At 42.4% G+C, this 18,041-nt stretch overlaps 1 long non-coding RNA gene across 2 annotated transcripts in view; it reads left to right on the forward strand.

Annotated features, from left to right (window-relative positions):
* The first annotated feature begins 3,794 nt into the window (after positions 1–3,794).
* The window catches only part of LOC139259936 (uncharacterized), a 38,751-nt gene continuing 24,504 nt past the window's right edge, over positions 3,795–18,041 (forward strand). Inside the window, exons 1-2 of one of the 2 annotated variants that reach the window (XR_011592685.1) lie at positions 3,795–3,868; positions 4,363–4,436. This is a non-coding gene — a long non-coding RNA (uncharacterized lncRNA). The remainder of the gene's footprint in view (positions 3,869–4,362; positions 4,437–18,041) is intronic. The other variant, XR_011592684.1, reaches the window with a different exon arrangement.

Here is an 18,041-nt window from a genome sequence, read left to right on the forward strand (position 1 = left end):
CAGAGGGTTGTGAATCTGTGGAATTCTCTGCCCAAGGAAGCAGTTGAGGCTAGCTCATTGAATGTATTCAAATCACAGATAGATAGATTTTTAACCAATAAGGGAATTAAGGGTTACGTGGAGCGGGCGGGTAAGTGGAGCTGAGTACACGGCCAGATCAGCCATGATCTTGTTGAATGGCGGAGCAAGCTCGAGGGGCTAGATGGCCTACTCCTGTTCCTAATTCTTATGTTCTTATGACCCCTGGTTCTGGACTTCCCCAACATTGGGAACATTCTTCCTGCATCTAACCTGTCTAAACCCATCAGAATTTTAAACGTTTCCATGAGATTCCCTCTCATTCTTCTGAACTCCATTGAATACAAGCCCAGTTGATCCAGTCTTTCTTGATATGTCAGTCCCGCCATCCCGGGAATCAGTCTGGTGAACCTTCGCTGCACTCCCTCAATAGCAAGAATGTCCTTCCTCAAGTTAGGAGACCAAAACTGTACACAATACTCCAGGTGTGGCCTCACCAAGGCCTTGTACAACTGTAGTAACACCTCCCTGCCCCTGTACTCAAATCCCCTTGCTATGAAGGTCAACATGCCTGCTGTACCTGCATGCCAACCTTCAATGATTGATGTACCATGACATCCAGGTCTCGTTGCACCTCCCCTTTTCCTAATCTGTCACCATTCAGATAATAGTCTGTCTCTCTGTTTTTACCACCAAAGTGGATAACCTCACATTTATCCACATTATACTTCATCTGCCATGCATTTGCCCACTCTCCTAACCTATCCAAGTCACTCTGCAGCCTCATAGCATCCTCCTCTCAGCTCACACTGCCACCCAACTTAGTGTCATCCGCAAATTTGGAGATACTACATTTAATCCCCTCGTCTAAATCATTAATGTACAATGTAAACAGCTGGGGCCCCAGCGCAGAACCTTGCGGTACTCCACTAGTCACTGTCTGCCATGTCTTCCTTAGTGAAGACAGAACCAGAGTATTTGTTCAATTGGTCTGCCATTTCGTTGTTCCCCATTACAAATTCACCTGATTCTGACTGCAAGAGACCTACATTAGTCTTCACTAATCTTTTTCTCTTCACATATCTATAGAAGCTTTTGCAGTCAGGTTTTCTGTTCCCTGCAAGCTTACTGTCATACTCTATTTTCCCCCTCCTAATTAAACCCTTAGTCCTCCTCTGCTGAATTCTAAATTTCTCCCAGTCCTCAAGTTTGCTGTTTTTTCTGGCCAATTTATATGCTTCTTCCTTTGATTTAACACTATCCCTAATTTCTCTTGTTAGCCACGGTTGAGCCACCTTCCCCGTTTTATTTTTACGTCAGACAGGGATGTACAATTGTTGTAGTTCATCTATGTGATCTTTAAAGGAATGGGAGATTTAAGGAAGGCCTTTATGTTTTCAAAAAAGTGTTTGGTTTCATACTTTTTGGGTTAAGGATTTTGGTGTCGAATTATTTTGACGTCCATACCCCTGTTCAAATGCTTTTTGTGGAAAAGGTAAAAGCAGCTTTGGAGAATTACAAAGTTACAATTTGAACATTTTCAAAGCACTTTTTCTTTTATTGACTAAATAGCATGTCTGAAACTGCTATTGTGCTGGCTGATCCCTCCCTCAACACTAATGGGTATTTTCTCAGTGAAAAAGTATTTAACCCCTTATTTCTATTTGACACATTACATTGCTGAGTGTACAGACATGCTGTATTAGTTTTTTGAAGTATCAGCTTGAAGCAGTACCAGCATGCTTACTACTGTGAAAGTACTTGTGGAACAAGTTCTTTGGAGGTGAGGAGATCAAGGTGATTGTTAGTGATAAGGCATGATTTGTGGACTAGTTCATGAAAAAATGTGCACTAAGAACAAATAGAATGGTTAAAACTATGTTGGAGGAAGTAGTCAGTGAGACTGAGGTCTTAAAATGGAAGGTAGCAAATGTAACCCCACTATTTAAGAAAGGCGGGAGAGAGAAAACAAGGAATTACAGACCAGTTAGCCTGACATCAACAGTAGGGAAAAATGCTAGAATCTATTAAAAAGGACATGGTAACAGGGCACTTAGAAATTAACAATAGGATTGGGAGGAGTCAACATGGATTCATGAAAGGGAAATCATGTTTGATGAATCTGTTAGAGTATTTTTTAGGTTGTAACTAGCAGAATAGATAAGGAGGAACCAATGGATATGTGTATTTGGATTTTCAGAAGGCATGCGATAAGGTGCCACACAAGAGGTTATTAAACAAAATTGGGGCTTATGGAATTGGGGGTAATATACTAGCATGGATTGGGGATTGGTTAATGGACAGAAAACAGAGAGTAGGAATAAACAGGTCATTTTCGGGTTGGCAGACTGTAACTAGTGGGGTACCGCAAGGATCAGTGCTTGGACCTCAGCTATTCACAATCTGTATCAATGATTTGTATGAGGGAACCAAATGTAATATATCCAAGTTTGCTGATGAGACAAAGCTAGGTGGGAATGTAAGTTGTGAGGAGGATGTAAAGAGGCTTCAAGGCGATATAGACAGGCTAAGTGAGTGGGCAAGAGCATGGAAAATGGAATATGTGGAGAAATTTGAGGTTATCCACTTTGGGAGGAAAATATCAAAGCAGAGTATTTTTTTTTTAAAGTTGAGAGATTGGGAAATGTTGGTGTTCAGAGGGACCTGGGTGTCCATGTACATGAAGCACAAAAGTTAACAACAACAACGTGTATTTATATAGGCCAACATCCCCAGCATTGAAGCACTGACCATACTTGATCAGCTCCGCTGGGCAGGCCACATTGTCCGTATGCCAGTCACGAGACTCCCAAAGCAAGCGCTCTACTTGGAACTCCTTCACGGCAAATGAGCCAAAGGTGGGCAGAGGAAACGTTACAAGGTCACCCTCAAAGCCTCCCTGATAAAGTGCAACATCCCCATCGACACCTGGGAGTCCCTGGCTAAAGTGGAGAAAGTGCATCCGGGAGGGCGCTGAGCACCTCGAATCTCATCGCCGAGAGCATATAGAAATGAAGCGCAGGCAGCGGAAAGAGCGCGCGGCAAATCTGTCCCACCCTCCCTTACCTTCAACGACTATCTGTCCCACCAAATACACCCCATCCACTGGTTCTCCCCTGTTCACTCTACTCGTTACATCCTCAAAAAATTTTAGAAGAAAATAACAAAATATAAGCGAATGTAGTTACTGCCATTAAATGACTACAGTTCAGTTAACAATATATAAGAACCATATATATATCACTGAGGATTTTTTTGTGCATTTTAATCTAAGCTCTGCTCTGTGCCTTGATGGCACTGCTAAGTTTATTTATGTGATTGTCATTTTCTACCTGTCCAAAATAAAAACATTGAGGTGAATCTGTGTCCGAGAGTGTGGATGCTGGGGAATTGATTGATTTTCCTTTTTTAATCCGAATATATTATTGGTTATAATCATACATCTCAAGAGGCCATTCAGCATTACAATTTTGCGCAACAGCCATTACGGTGAGATTGACAAATTAGTAGCCATTTATTGGTAGCGTTCCTGCTGCAAATTCTAATTCATTAAGAATTACTGCTAAACTCGTCAACTGCCACCCCTTCACATCCCATATTACAGCAGTGCTGTCGACTTGTGACACTCCTGAGAGCACTGGTAAGCTGACTGACCTGAGAGCAGGGGACCGCTACTTTGAAACGGCTCGCGCGCTCTTGGAACGATGAAAAGCAGTTTTATGACGCACGTGACTGTCCTGACGTCATTGATTTGACGTTTCTCGCACGCGCCCTTGTGAAAAGTTCCGCGCCGCACGAGTTAGTGGTGCAGCTACGTCGCAACCTGAAGCCCAGGTCCCCGGAACAGAAGGTAAAAGCGCCGTTAGAAATTTACACTATCAGTGAGAGTCGACTTTAAACCAGCCACCCACTGCCTTAAAACCGCCTGGAGCGCTCGGTCCCTTCGGATTGCGGTGTTGGGTCCTTCTTGACTTTCTGTCCCGTGTTATAGGGTTTCTGACTACCCTTAAACTAAGCTGTATTAGCAAGAACCCACTCTATTCTAATAGCCATAATTTAGTTTTTTTTAAACCATCACCCTTTGGTACAATAAAGTCGTCCTTCTCTCTCTAGTTGTGACAGCTGCTGTTGTGGATCACAGGATGCCTGCTTCCAGAACTGACGGCACAACTATGTTCAAACTACTCGCTTAATCTCGTCTATTTTCTATTTCCCATTTAATTTCATGCTGCTTCTCTGCTTTTTACTACCTTCCCACCCATGTCTTGTTTTTATTGATGTTCCTTTTTAATCCAGTTTGTATACATTATTTCATCTCGGCATCCGTTTTTTGTATTTCCTTAGTTCTCGTGACTCTCTGGGATGGATTCTCCCCTGACTTGCTGCCAATTTTGGAGTGTAAAATCGGTTATTAAAAGGTAAATTATCTCCAAAAAGGACCCAGTCCTCTTTAAAGCCTGCCAGGAGATGATACTACCTGCATGTAAATCAGGTTAAACGGCCATGGCTAGCTCTTCCAAAAGTTTTTTTACAATGCCTGCCCCAAATAATTACTGCTATAATATAAATGGAAGAATGAGCAATGAAAAGTATCCCTAAGGTGGATACTAAATTAAAGAGTCTTTTTTCTATGCTGGTCCTGAAGGTGGGTGTTATGTTACTTGCATGTTAGTGGGGAAATATGTCAACTTCTCGCTGAAGGTCTGTGGCCACTTCATCGAGGAAAACAGCACTGTCTTTACCAATCAGAGTCACAACTGCCATGAATTTCCTTGTGATTCCCGCATTCCAAACATTAATCAAGAAGATGCTCACCATTACATTAAGAGGGTTATTGATGTTCTATTGGAGAACCAGACCAACACTCAGCTATGCATTTTTACATAATACAGGGTTCCCACAGGCAGAAAGAGCAATTTACAACGCATAAGAACATAAGCAATAGGAGCAGGAGTAGGCCATACGGTCCCTCGAGCCTGCTCCGCCATTCAGTAAGATCATGGCTGATCTGATCATGGACTCAGCTCCACTTCCTTGCCCGCTCCCCATAACCACTTATCCCCTTATCGTTTAAGAAACTGTCCCTTTGTCTTCAATTTATTCAATGTCCTAGCTTCCACGGCTGTCTAAGGCAGCGAATTCCACAGATTTACAACCCTCAGAGAAGAAATTTCTCCTCATCTCAGTTTTAAATGGGCAGCCCCTTATTCTAAAATCATGCCCTCTAGTTCTAGTCTCCCCCATCAGTGGAAACATCCTTTCTGCATCCACCTTGTGAAGCCCCCTCATAACCTTATATGTTTCGATAAGATCACATCTCATTCTTCTGAATTCCAATGCGTAGAGGCCCAACCTACTCAACCTTTCCTCATAAGTCAACCCCCTCATCTCTGGAATGAACCTAGTGAACCTCTCTGAACTGCCTACAAAACAAGTATATCCTTTTGTAAATATGGAAACTAAAAGTGCACTAATACCCTGTATAGCTGTAGCAAGACTTCCCTGCATTTATACTCTATTCCCTTTGCAATAAAGGTCAAGATTCCATTGGCCTTCCTGATCACATGCTGTACCTGCATATTATCCTTTTGTGTTTCATGCACAAGTACCCCCAGGTCCTGTTGTACTGCAGCACTTTGCAATCTTTCTCCATTTAAATAATAACTTGCTCTTTGATTTTTTTTTCTGCCAAAGTGCATGACCTCACACTTTCCAACATTATACTCCATCTGACAAATTTTTGCCCACTCACTTAGCCTGTCTGTCCTTTTGCAGATTTTTGGTGTCCTCCTCACACATTGCTTTTCCTCCCATCTTTGTATTGTCAGCAAACTTGGCTACGTTACACTCAGTCCCTTCTTCCAAGTTGTTAATATAGATTGTAAATAGTTGGGGTCCCAGCACTAAACCCTGTGGCACTCCACTGGTTACTGATTGCCAACCAGAGAATGAACCATTTATCCCGACGCTCTGTTTTCTGTTAGTTAGCCAATCTTCTATCCATGCTAATATATTACCCCCAACCCTGTGAACTTTTATCTTGTGCAGTAACCTTTTATGTGGCACCTTGTCAAATGCCTCTGGCAGTCCAAATACACCACATTCACTGGTTCCCTTTTATTCACCCTGTTACACCCTCAAAGAATTCCAGAAAATTTGTCAAACATGACTTCCCCTTCATAAATCCATGCTGACTCTGCCTGACTGAACTTTGCTTTTCCAAATGTCCTGCTACTGCTTCTTTAATAATGGACTCCAACATTTTCCCAACCACAGATTTTGGCTAACTGGTCTATAGTTTCCTGTTTTTTGTCTGCCTCCTTTTTTAAATAGGGGCGTTACATTTGTAGTTTTCCAATCTGCTGGGACCTCTCCAGAATCCAGGGAATTTTGGGAAATTACAACCAATGCATCCACAAACCCTGCCGCCCTAGGATGCAAGCCATCGGGTCCAGGGGATTTATCTGCCTTTAGTCCCATTATCTTACTGAGTATCGCCTCCTTAATGATTGTGTTAAGTTCCTTTCCTCCCCTACGATAGCCCCTTGACTATCCACTGTTGGAATATTGTTAGTGTCCTCTACTGTAAAGATTGATACAAAATATTTGTTTAGAGTTTCTGCTATCTCCATTTTCCCCATTACTAATTCCCTGGTCTTGTCCTCTAAGGGACCAACATTTGATATATTCATTGGATATATTCAAGAGGGAGTTAGATATGGCCCTTACGGCTAAAGTGATCAAGGGGTATGGAGAGAAAGCAGGAAAGGGGTACTGAGGGATTGATCAGCCATGATCTTATTGAATAGTGGTGCAGGCTCGAAGGGCCGAATGGCCTACTTGTGCACCGATTTTCTATGTTTACTTTAGCCATTTGTTTCTGTCATGTATCCCACTGTCATTGTAATCCATGTATAAACTAACCCAAGTTGTACACCGTGAGAACACTGACCACTAGGTGGTGAACTTGTGGGAGACACTCCTAACTTGGACTTTCAGGTATAAAAGGGGAAGCTCCATCCATCTTCTCCACTTCAGTGCTGGCGAATAAAGGTTACTGGTCACAGTGACCTTCTCTCAAGTATGGGCCTCGTGTGCATTTATACTGTATAGTAAGGACATATTAGTTTCCTTTTTATATACTTATAGAAATTCTTGCTATCTGTTTTTATATTTTGTGCTAGTTTACTTTCATAGTCTATCTTCCCTTTCTTAATCATTTTTTTAGTCATTCTTTGCTGGCTTTTAAAAGCTTCCCAATCTTCTGTCCTCCCACTAGTTTTGGCCACTCTGTATGCCCTTGTTTTTAATTGTATACCATTCTTTAGTTTCTTGCACCCTTTTCTCCTCACTGGAATATATTTTTCTTGAGAGTTGTGAAATATCTCCTTAAATGTATACCATTGTTCATCAACTGTCCTACATGTTAATCTATTTTCCCAGTCCACTTTAGCCAACTCAAAGCCCCATATGACAACCCCCTCAATCTTATGAATAGGAAAGACTTTCTTACTATTGATGTCCAGCTAGTGTGTGATGCCAATTATCTTTATCTGCATGTCAATATCAGATGCCCAGAAAATTGCCACATTGCTTCTACCATGTAATAAGTCAACATACCTCATGACTTGGAACCATGTATCAGGATGGTGCATTGGTAATCATGTTATCTTCTGCAGTCATGACTATGATTTCCAGTAAGACTTGTGCAGACAAAGGACAACAGATATAATGAAGACCATGTTCGTACAAGAAGTGTGATAGAGCAGACTACAAGCATTCTCAAATTTTGTTTTAGGTGCCTGGATAAATATAACAACTTATATTTATCTAGTGCCTTTTAATGTAATAAAACGTCACAAGGTGTTTCACAGGAGTTATTAAAAAGAAATTAACACTGATCTACATAAGGAGATGTTAGGATGGTCAAAAGCTTGGTCGAAGAGACAGGTTTCAAGGAGTGTCTTAAAGGAGGTAAGAGAAGTAGAGAGATTTAGGGAGGGAATTCCAGAGCTTAGGATGTAAGCAGCTGAAGGGATGACTGCCAATGGTGGAGCAGGTGATTTTATGGTTACAGCTGGAAAGATAGTAATGAAACCAGGCGAGTGCAGTCCCATCCAGCTGGATGGTGGTGGTGGAGAGGTGTTGGAGCAGAATCTTTTGGCCAGCTGTGTCAAAGGCTGCAGGCAGGTCCAGAAGGACGAGAAGGGATATATTGCCTTTGTCGCAGACCTTTGGTAAGAGTAGTTTCAATACTGTGATGGGGCAGAAGCCTATTTGGAGGGATTCAAAGAAGGAGTTTTGGGAAAGATGGGCACTGTATTTGGTATTGCATTATTATTTATTGAAAGCATTGATCTGTCATTTGCGTCCTTTCTCTGGCTATTGGCTGCCCTGTCACACGTCTTCTTCCTGTGCATCCTTTTTATGCTGCAAGAAGGGAGGTCCTTCCAGGGAGGCGATTACACGTTCAAGAACTTTAGAGAGGAAAGGGAGGTTGGAGATGGGGCAATAGTTTGCAAGGATGGAGGAGTCAAGGTTTGGATTTTTCAGGAGAGGTGTGATGATGGCAGATTTGTGGGAAAGGAGGACAATACCTAAGGGAGAGAATCGTTAACAATATCTGTTAATGTGAGAGCCAGGAAGTGAAGTTGAGTGGTCACCAATTTAGTAGGAATTTAACATCGGCAATATTATCATGCTACATAGTACATAACATCGTGATGAGGAAAGGCTTGCTGCTTCCGGAAACTGAAGGCGATGATAATGAAAAGGGGGTGGAAGGACCTACCTTCTTGCAGCACAAGAAGAATGCACAGCAAGAAGACGTGGGACAGGGCAGCCAATAGCCAGAGAAAGGATGCAAATGATAGACCAATGCTTTCAATAAATAATGATGCAATACCAAATTCAGTCACTTTAAATCCGTCTGTTCTCTCTTTTTCACTGTCAAAATGTTTTGCCAAGTTCCTTCATAAGACATAAGTTTGCATTTCCCCTGCCATCATCCAAACACTCAAAAAACTTAAATGAACTCAGAACTCCATCTACAGAAGTCGTGTTTACTTTATAGAACAACATTTTCACCAGAAAGTGCCAAAAATTCCAATCCCTTATCTACAGCTCCTTCTTAACACCACAGCTGGGAATTTCCTCAGCTCCTCCCAATCTACCTTCGCAGCTTCACTAAGTGCAGTATATGAGTTGGTTGAACTTGAGGCCACATCTATTCAAAGGCCAAAGGATGTATATGGTTGTCGTGCATTGTGATAACTGAGAAACATCCTTAGAGGGCTACAGGCAAAACTTGTGTGTGCCCTCTGTGGGCACATATTCCCCAGCCATAAATCATTATTTCCAAGAGATTCACGAGGAATCAAAAACATCAGATTTTCAAATGAAGCTACCGGAGGTGAAACTCTGTGCAGGAATATGTTTTTGTAAATTCAGCCATAAGCAAAAAAATATTGAAGTGAAAAACTTAGCTTAAAAAGGTTAAATATAATAAATATTTAAGAGGTAACAGCCACCATCTAACATTATGCAAACTGGAGCAGCAAATGCTACACTTGTGGTAGCTTCATAACTTTCTGTCAGCAAGAATTTGAGCCTTTGCTAATCTGCAAACTAAAATTTAGGATGGCCTTAAAAATATATTAGAAACATAGAAATTAGGTGCAGGAGCAGGCCATTCGGCCCTTCGAGCCTGCACCGCCATTCATAGAAAATAGGTGCAGGAGTTGGCCATTCGGCCCGTCTAGCCTGCACCGCCATTCAATGAGTTCATGGCTGAACATGCAATTTCAGTACCCCATTCCTGCTTTCTCGCCATACCCCTTGATCTCCATAGTAGTAAGGACTTCATCTAACTCCTTTTTGATTATATTTAGTGAATTGGCCTCAACAACTTTCTGTGGTAGAGAATTCCACAGGTTCACCACTCTCTGGGTGAAGAAGTTTCTCCTCATCTCTGTCCTAAATGGCTTACCCCTTATCCTTAGACTGTGACCCCTGGTTCTGGACTTCCCCAACATTGGGAACATTCTTCCTGCATCTAACCTGTCTAAACCCATCAGAATTTTAAATGTTTCTATGAGGTCCCCTCTCATTCTTCTGAACGCCAGTGAATACAAGCCAAGTTGATCCAGTCTTTCTTGATGGGTCAGTCCCGCCATCCTGGGAATCAGTCTGGTGAACCTTCACTGCACTCCCTCAATAGCAAGAATGTCCTTCCTCAGATTAGGAGCCCAAAACTGAGCACAATATTCCAAGGCTCTCTACAACTGCAGTAAGACCTCCCTGCTCCTATAATCAAATCCTCTAGCTATGAAGGCCAACATGTCATTTGCCACCTTCACCGCCTGCTGTACCTGCATGCCAAACTTCAATGACTGATGTACCATGACACCCAGGTCTCGTTGCCCTCCCCTTTTCCTAATCTGTCACCATTCAGATAATATTCTGTCTTCCTGTTTTTGCCACCAAAGTGGATAACCTCACATTTATCCACATTATACTGCATCTGCCATGCATTTGCCCACTCACCTAACCTGTCCAAGTCACCCTGCAGCCTCTTAGCATCCTCCTCACAGCTCACACTGCCACCCAGCTTAGTGTCATCTGCAAACTTGGAGATATTACATTCAATTCCTTCATCTAAATCATTGATGAATATTATAAATAGCTGGGGTCCCAGCACTGAACCCTGCGGCACCCCAGTGGTCACTGCCTGCCATTCTGAAAAGGACCCGTTTATTCTAACTCTCTGCTTCCTGCCTGCCAATTAGTTCTCTATTCACGACATTACATTACCCCCAATACCATGTGCTTTAATTTTGCACACTAATCTCTTGTGTGGGACCTTGTCAAAGGCCTTTTTGAAAGTGCAAATACACCACATCCACTGGTTCTCTCTTGCCCACTCTACTAGTTACATCCTCAAAAAAATTCTAAAAGATTTGTCAAGCATGATTTCCCTTTCATAAATCCATGCTGACTAGGACTGATCCTGTCACTGCTTCCTAAATGCGCTGCTATTTCATCTTTAATAATTGATTCCAACATTTTCCCCATCACCGATGTCAGGCTAACCGGCCTATAATTTCCTGTTTTCGCTCCCTCCTTTTTTAAAAAGTGGTGTTACATTAGCTACCCTCCATTCCATAGGAACTGATCCAGAGTCAATAGAATGCTGGTACCATGCCTGGTCGCATTTTAAATGTGGGCAGACTGAGTAACGCACAATTATACATTCTCAACGACTTGTAGCCTGACTCCATTCTTCAAAAAACAGTAGGCTCACTATCCTGTTCAGAACTAGACTGTATGTAGGGCATTAAGTTCAGTATCATGTGTTTTCACACCCTCAAATCTGAAGGCTACAGATAACTTGCTGCAGGGGCCTTGGGGGTTTGATGTGCTACTTGCATGTCTGAATGTGACTGTTTTCCCTTTAAAAATAAATTGGAGAGAGTGAAGGCACTGTGCATATCATATGGAATGCAACCTCAGATTCAGAAGAAATTCCTTCATAAAAGTGAGGTGGCACTCACTGCCAGGGCCAACTATTTGCATGGGCTCAGATCCCTTGAGACCTAAAAGCTTTCTTTTGCTTGAATATGGGCAGTAATGGATCAGCTGAAGAATCTTTAAAATTGTCGCCCCAGATTCTGAAGAAACACTAGCTTCAGACATTGCATTGAGTGACATGGTTGCAGACGCAGAATAGCTGCTCTGACCCTTTCAGATGCTGCAGCAGCACATAAGAACATAAGAATTAGGAACAGGAGTAGGCCATATAGCCCCTCGAGCTTGCTCCGCCATTCAGTAAGATCATGGCTTATCTTTGACCTCAACTCCACTATCCCACCTGATCTCCTATGTCCCTTGTCTGCCCTGGAGTCCAAAAATCGATCTATCTCAGTCTTGAATATACTTAACGATTCAGCATCCACAGCCCTTTGGGATAGAGAACTCCAAAGATTCACAACCGTCTGAGTGAAGAAATTCCTCCTCATCTCAGTCTTAAATGGCCAACCCCTTATCCTGAGACTATGCCCCATAATTCTAGACTCTCCAGCCAGGGGAAGCAAGTCCTCAGAATCTTTTATGTTTCAATGAGATCACCTAATTTTTCTCGTCATGGGACAACCTTCTCATCTCGGGATTCAATCTGGTCAACCTTCGTTGCACAGCCTCTAACACAAGTATATCCTTCCTCAGATAAGGAGACAAACCGTGCACAGTACTCCAGGTGTGGCCTCACCAAAGCCCTGTACAATTGTAGAAAGACTTCTTACTCTTGTATTCCAAGCCCCTTGCAATAAAGGCCAACATACCATTTGCCTTCCTAATTCTCTGCTTTTCCTGTACGAGGACACCTAAATCTCTCTCAACACCAACATTTAATAGCTTCTCACCATTTAAAAAAAAAAAAAATCTGTTTTCCTATTCTTCCTACCAAAGTGAATAGCCTCACATTTCCACACATTATAATCAATCTGCTACATTATTGGCCACTCACTGAACCTGTCTATATCTCTTTGCAGGCTCTTTGTGTCCTCCTCCACAGCTTACTTTCCCCCTATATTTGTATTGTCAGCAAACTTTGATACATTACACTTGGTCCCTTCATCTAAGTTATTAATATAAATTGTAAATAGCTGAGGACCAAGTATTGATCCTTGCGGCATCCCACTAGTTACAGCCTGCCAACCTGAAAATGACGTGGTTATCCCTATTCTCTGTTTTCTGTCTGTTAACCAATCCTCTATCTATGCTAATATATTACTCCCAACTTGGATATGCATTTGAAGTGCCGTGACCTGCAGGGTTACGGACCTAGAGTTGGAAAGTGGAATTAGGCTGGATAGCCTCTTGTTAGCTGGCGCCGACACGATGGGCCGAAATGGCCTCCTTCCGTGCTGTAAACTTTTGATTCTACGAACTCCATGTGCCCTTCCGTAACCACCTTTTATGTGATACATTATCAAATGCCTTTTGGAAATCCAAATATACTACATCTACTGGTTCCCTTTTATCTACCCTGCTAGGTACATCCTCAAAAAACTTTAATAAATTTGTTAAACACGATTTCCCTTTCATAAAACCATGTTGACTGCCTAATCATACAGGTTGAACCTCCCTTATCTGGGACTCCCTTATCCGGTACTCCTTGTCTGGCACCATTCCCGGCTGCTCCGACTTGAACAAATTGAAGTCCTTCTTTGCTGCCGACTTCCACAATCGCTGGCCTGACCCTGCGATTTCCCCCCCCCCCCCCACCCCGATCCCTGTGCCGCAATCTCAGCCCCTAGCCAGCCAGCCCCGATATCCCCTTGCTCAGTACCTGTACCATCCACTTTAACGTGACCTCCTCTCGTCTGGCAAAATCCTTATCTGGCACAGGCCAGGTCCCGAGGGTGCCGGATAAGAGAGGTTCAACTTGTATTATGATTTTCTAAGTGTCCTGTTGCCACTAAATAATGGATTCCAGCTTTTTTCCAACAACTAATGTCAGGCTAACTGGCCTGTAATTTCCTGTTTTCTCTCGCTCTCCTTTCTTGAATAGTGGGGTTACATTTGCTACCTTGCTGAGACCGTTCCTGAATCTAAGGAATTTTGGAAGATCACAACCAATGCATCTACTATCTTTGCAGCTACATCTCGGATGTAGGCCATCAGGTCCAGGGGATTTATCGGCTTTTAATCCCATTAGTTTCTCAAGTACTTTTCCTCTACGATCTTAATTACTTTAAGTTACTCACTCTCATTAGACCCTAGGTCCCTCACTATTTTTGGTATGCTTTTTGTGTCTTCTACTGTGAAGACAGACAGAAAATATTTGTTTAAAGTATCTGCCATTTATTTACATTTCCTCCTCTTCAGAAATGGACTGTCGATAGAGGGCACTAATAGCATCTGGAGCCCGTCATGAAAATGTAATGAAAGCGCACTGAGGAAGATGGGTGGGTTCTTGGCAGTAGAACAAAATAATTCTAATATCGGACTTGGCTCAGTGGTAGCATTCTTGGCTCTGAGTCAAAAACGCATTGGTTCAAGCCTTACTCCAGAGATTTGAGTACATAATTTAGGCTGGTGAAATGTTAAATCAAGCTCCCATCTGTACTCTCAGTTGGATGTAAATGATCCTATGGTACTGTTTAAAGAAAACCAGGGAAGTTCTCCTGGTGTTCAAGTAACACCAGCGAGAATAAATTATCTTGTCATTTATCTCGTCGTTTGTGGGACCTTACTGTGTGCAAAATGGCTGCTGCATATACTTGCAATACTTCAAAAGTATTCATTGGCTTTGGGATGTCCTGAGGTCATGAAAGGGGCTTTTTTTTAGTGCATGTCTGAGAGTAAATCTGCTGATGAGGAAAATCCAGCCTCTGCTCCTTGTAAGTGTTTTTGTTAAACTTTCTGTGGTCTTTGCTATGCTACTTGTTGAGCCTGGCTATTGAATGCCCTTAATATCATATTTCCTGATACCAGTTTGGGTTCATTTATGTCAGAAGTTTGTGTTCAGCTGCTTTGTAAACCCTTTCCATTCTTTCTGGTGTATCCAGGGATTTGGGAAGGAAGTGGACGGAGGAGCGAGGCAACACATATTCCACAAATCGGTGTCCTTTCCCTGAGCACCTCATCCACAATAGGTTTTGCCATCTGTTCAGTGAATCTAAGCCTTCCAAATCTTTTTTCTTGGGTAGCCATTTTGCAGATATAAATCCAGAACAGTTACCATGGAGAATCAACAAGGATTGTTAACCAGGAACGGGACATTTTACCAGCTTAAACTGCCAGCCAGTGCTGCTCAGCAACTCCATAATAATGCTCACTGGCATTTTAAACAGCTAAGCAGAAAGCCAGTTTGGGACTGGATCAAGGAAAATAAAGGTTGATTTATAAAATATTGGTCCTGAAATTCTGGCATCGATCAAATGTGCAGAGCAGGTGGATCTCTGCCCTGCGGCTAGAATTTGGGATGAAACTCATCTTTTTGGTGCAGCCATTTTCTGCTGGAGGGACCATCTTCTGCCTGTCCCCTTTCCAAGTCAAGGGAGCATGCTTGGGGAGTACCTAAACTATCCTTTATATCCTTTTAAAAGGCTTCAGCGGAACTTGCATTAGCTGAGAACTGGTATAAGTTTCTTTTGAGGCCTTTTGAAAGGCCCCAAACCTTACTTAGATTAGGTCATGTCTTCAGGCAAAATGCATTCTTTCAAAGCTGAGACACCAAAAAAAATGTTTTAATATTTGGAATAGAAGGGCCTGGGGCACCTCAGACAGAGTGGCTATATTTCTCTCTGGTTTTTAAATAATTTTAAATAGTTTTAAGTCATTTACCTGACAGTTTACGTATTGAAGATCGGGCTACCCTAATCTTGCAAATGACCCCCGTCCCTGCAATTTGGGTTGTGGTCTGTGGCCACTGCAAGGGTGGATGGGGGTTTCCCCCACCGTTCTTCCACTGGCAGAGAGGTTGCTTTGTAATTTTAATCCCATTGTTTTTAAGACAAGAGGCTAAAAGAAGACGTTGAGCAGATGATTAAACAGCTACTTAAAGTGCCGCTCAGTGCAGAACAGCAGCATAAATGGGAAATCAGTCTGTTATTTTTGTGTTCTCTTTCGGATGTACATAAAATAGATTATACTGCACCCAATCACATTACAAAATAAACAATGGGAAAATTTCAAGTGCCAAGTTTTTCTTGTCACATTAACATACAGAAAAAGGCTTTTCTTTAAAAAAAACTGGACTATTTCTGTAACTTTAAATTAGGCTGCCTTATCTTCAGTTTTGCTATCATGCTTGTTGCAGCATAACAATTTTCTATGCAGTGGCACAAGTTTAAATTTAGAAAGATTTAATTTTTGAAAATTGTTGTGGGGTGAAATCTGTCTTGGGCGGGTAATACAAAACAGGCAATAATGAATTGGCCTCCTGACTTTCTTTTCAATGGAAGATGAACAAGATTAATGTCATCCCCTATTTCTCTTCATACAGCTTTTTGTTACACACCTGCCCCAACTGAAAGGATGGCTGGAGACATTGTTCAAGTTCTGTGCTGCTGCCATTCTATAAGTAGTAATATAGTACACTGGGATATTCAAAGGTAGAGAAAATGACAGCTCTATCTCACTAAAGCTCAAGATGGCACCAGCTATGACTGAGCCATAGACCACGAGACTTCTGATTTTTTCTTTCATTCAGGTTTATAACATAACGGTGCAGTTTAAATGAGGAACTCATCATACAACAAAAACAAATTGTATTTTATATAGCGCCTTTAACGTAGTGAAACGTCCCAAAGCACTTTACAGGAATATTATGCGATTAAAAATTTGACACCGAGCCACATAAGTAGAAATAAGCACAGGTGGCCAAAAGGTTGGTCAAAGAGGTATGTTTTAAGTAGCATCTTGAAGGAGGAAAGAGAGGCAGGGAGTTCCAGAACTTGGGGCCAAGGCAACAGAAGGCACGGCCACCAATGGTTGAGAGATTATAATCAGGGACGCTCAGGAGGGCAGAATTAGAGGAGCGCAGACATCGCGGGGTTGTGGGGCAGGAGGTGATTAGGGATAGGGAGGGGCAAGGCTAAGGAGGGATTTGAAAATGAGAATTTTGAAATTGAGGTGTTGCTTAACTGGAAGCCAATGTAGGTCAGCAAGTACAGGGGTGATGAGTGAGCGGGACTTGGTGCAAGTTAGTACACAGGCAGTCGAGTTTTGGGTCACCTAGTTTACGTAGAATGTGGGAGGCCAGCCAGGAGTCCGTTGGAATAGTCAAGTCTCGAGGTAACAAAGGCATGGATGAGGGCTTCAGCAACGGATGAGCTGAGGCAAGGGCGGAGACAGACGATGTTACGGAGGTGGAAATAGGCGGTCTTGGTTATGCTGCGGATATGTGGTCCAATATGACATCAAGATTGCGAACAGTCTGGTCCAGCCTCCGAAAGGAGTTGGGGAGAAATGGAGTCAGTGGCTAGGGAATGAAGTTTGTGGCGGGGACCGAAAACAATGACTTTGGTCTTCCCAGTATTCAATTGGAAAAAATTTCTGCTCATCCAGAACCATACGGGGAATAGCTTGAGGAAACCAATTTATTTTAAAATAGTTCAGAATCTGCAATCTAAAATACATTTTATGAAGTCACTGAGACTTTCTCTAGCCATAAAAACACAGGTGAAATGCAAAGGGCTTGAAAATTGGCAGCAATGTGGCACAATGCCTATTTGTTGCATTTTCTGTCACCACTAATCCCTGCTACACCCAGAAATTGGCACAGGTTGGGTAGAAGATCTTACCATTGCGTTTGATTGGCTTCATTTTAGATTTGTTTTTGTTGTTAAGTGAAGGATGCTGAAGAGAAAATAGCCAAGTATTTGAGAGAAATTGTAATCATTTTCAAAAATAATAACAAGGCATATGCTTGACTTGAGGACTAGAGGTATTGCTGTGACAGGAGCGTGGGTGGGAACAAAGGGATGAAATTCTGCTTCTGTGTATTGACACAGAGGGGAAAACCAAGGGCAGAGGCCTTATGCCCAATTTATACTTGCCCAGGTTTTCCACTGGAACTGTGATCGGGAGGCTTCCTCTGCCTCTTGGCCCAAGCCCTATTAGTGACACTAATTCTATTCATTCGGTTAGCATGTTGCGGCATATCTTTGCTGTTCCAGAAATTCCGATCTGTTGTATCATTAGTGTGACTTCCTCACTGTGCACCTGAAAAACCTGGGTCTCGGTCACTGAAAGTGTCTTTAAAATTCCCAATCCTCATGCTTAACTCTGAAAGGCTTTGAGATATTTTTGCCGTTAAAGCTGCTATATAAATGCAAGTTGTTGTTGTTGCCCTATCTGACCGTGTTGTTGTTATGAGGATCAAATGCTGGTGCCCTTTTGGTTTTGTTTTGCATTACACTGTTGTTATAGTTTATTTGAATTGGTCCTTTTGGCCGAGAAATTGGCCTCCTTAGCATCCCCCATTATCGCCTCCGCCTCTGGAGGGGCGGTAACGG

This window comes from Pristiophorus japonicus, chromosome 1 (assembly GCF_044704955.1).
Source record: "Pristiophorus japonicus isolate sPriJap1 chromosome 1, sPriJap1.hap1, whole genome shotgun sequence".
Lineage (NCBI taxonomy): Eukaryota > Metazoa > Chordata > Chondrichthyes > Pristiophoridae > Pristiophorus > Pristiophorus japonicus.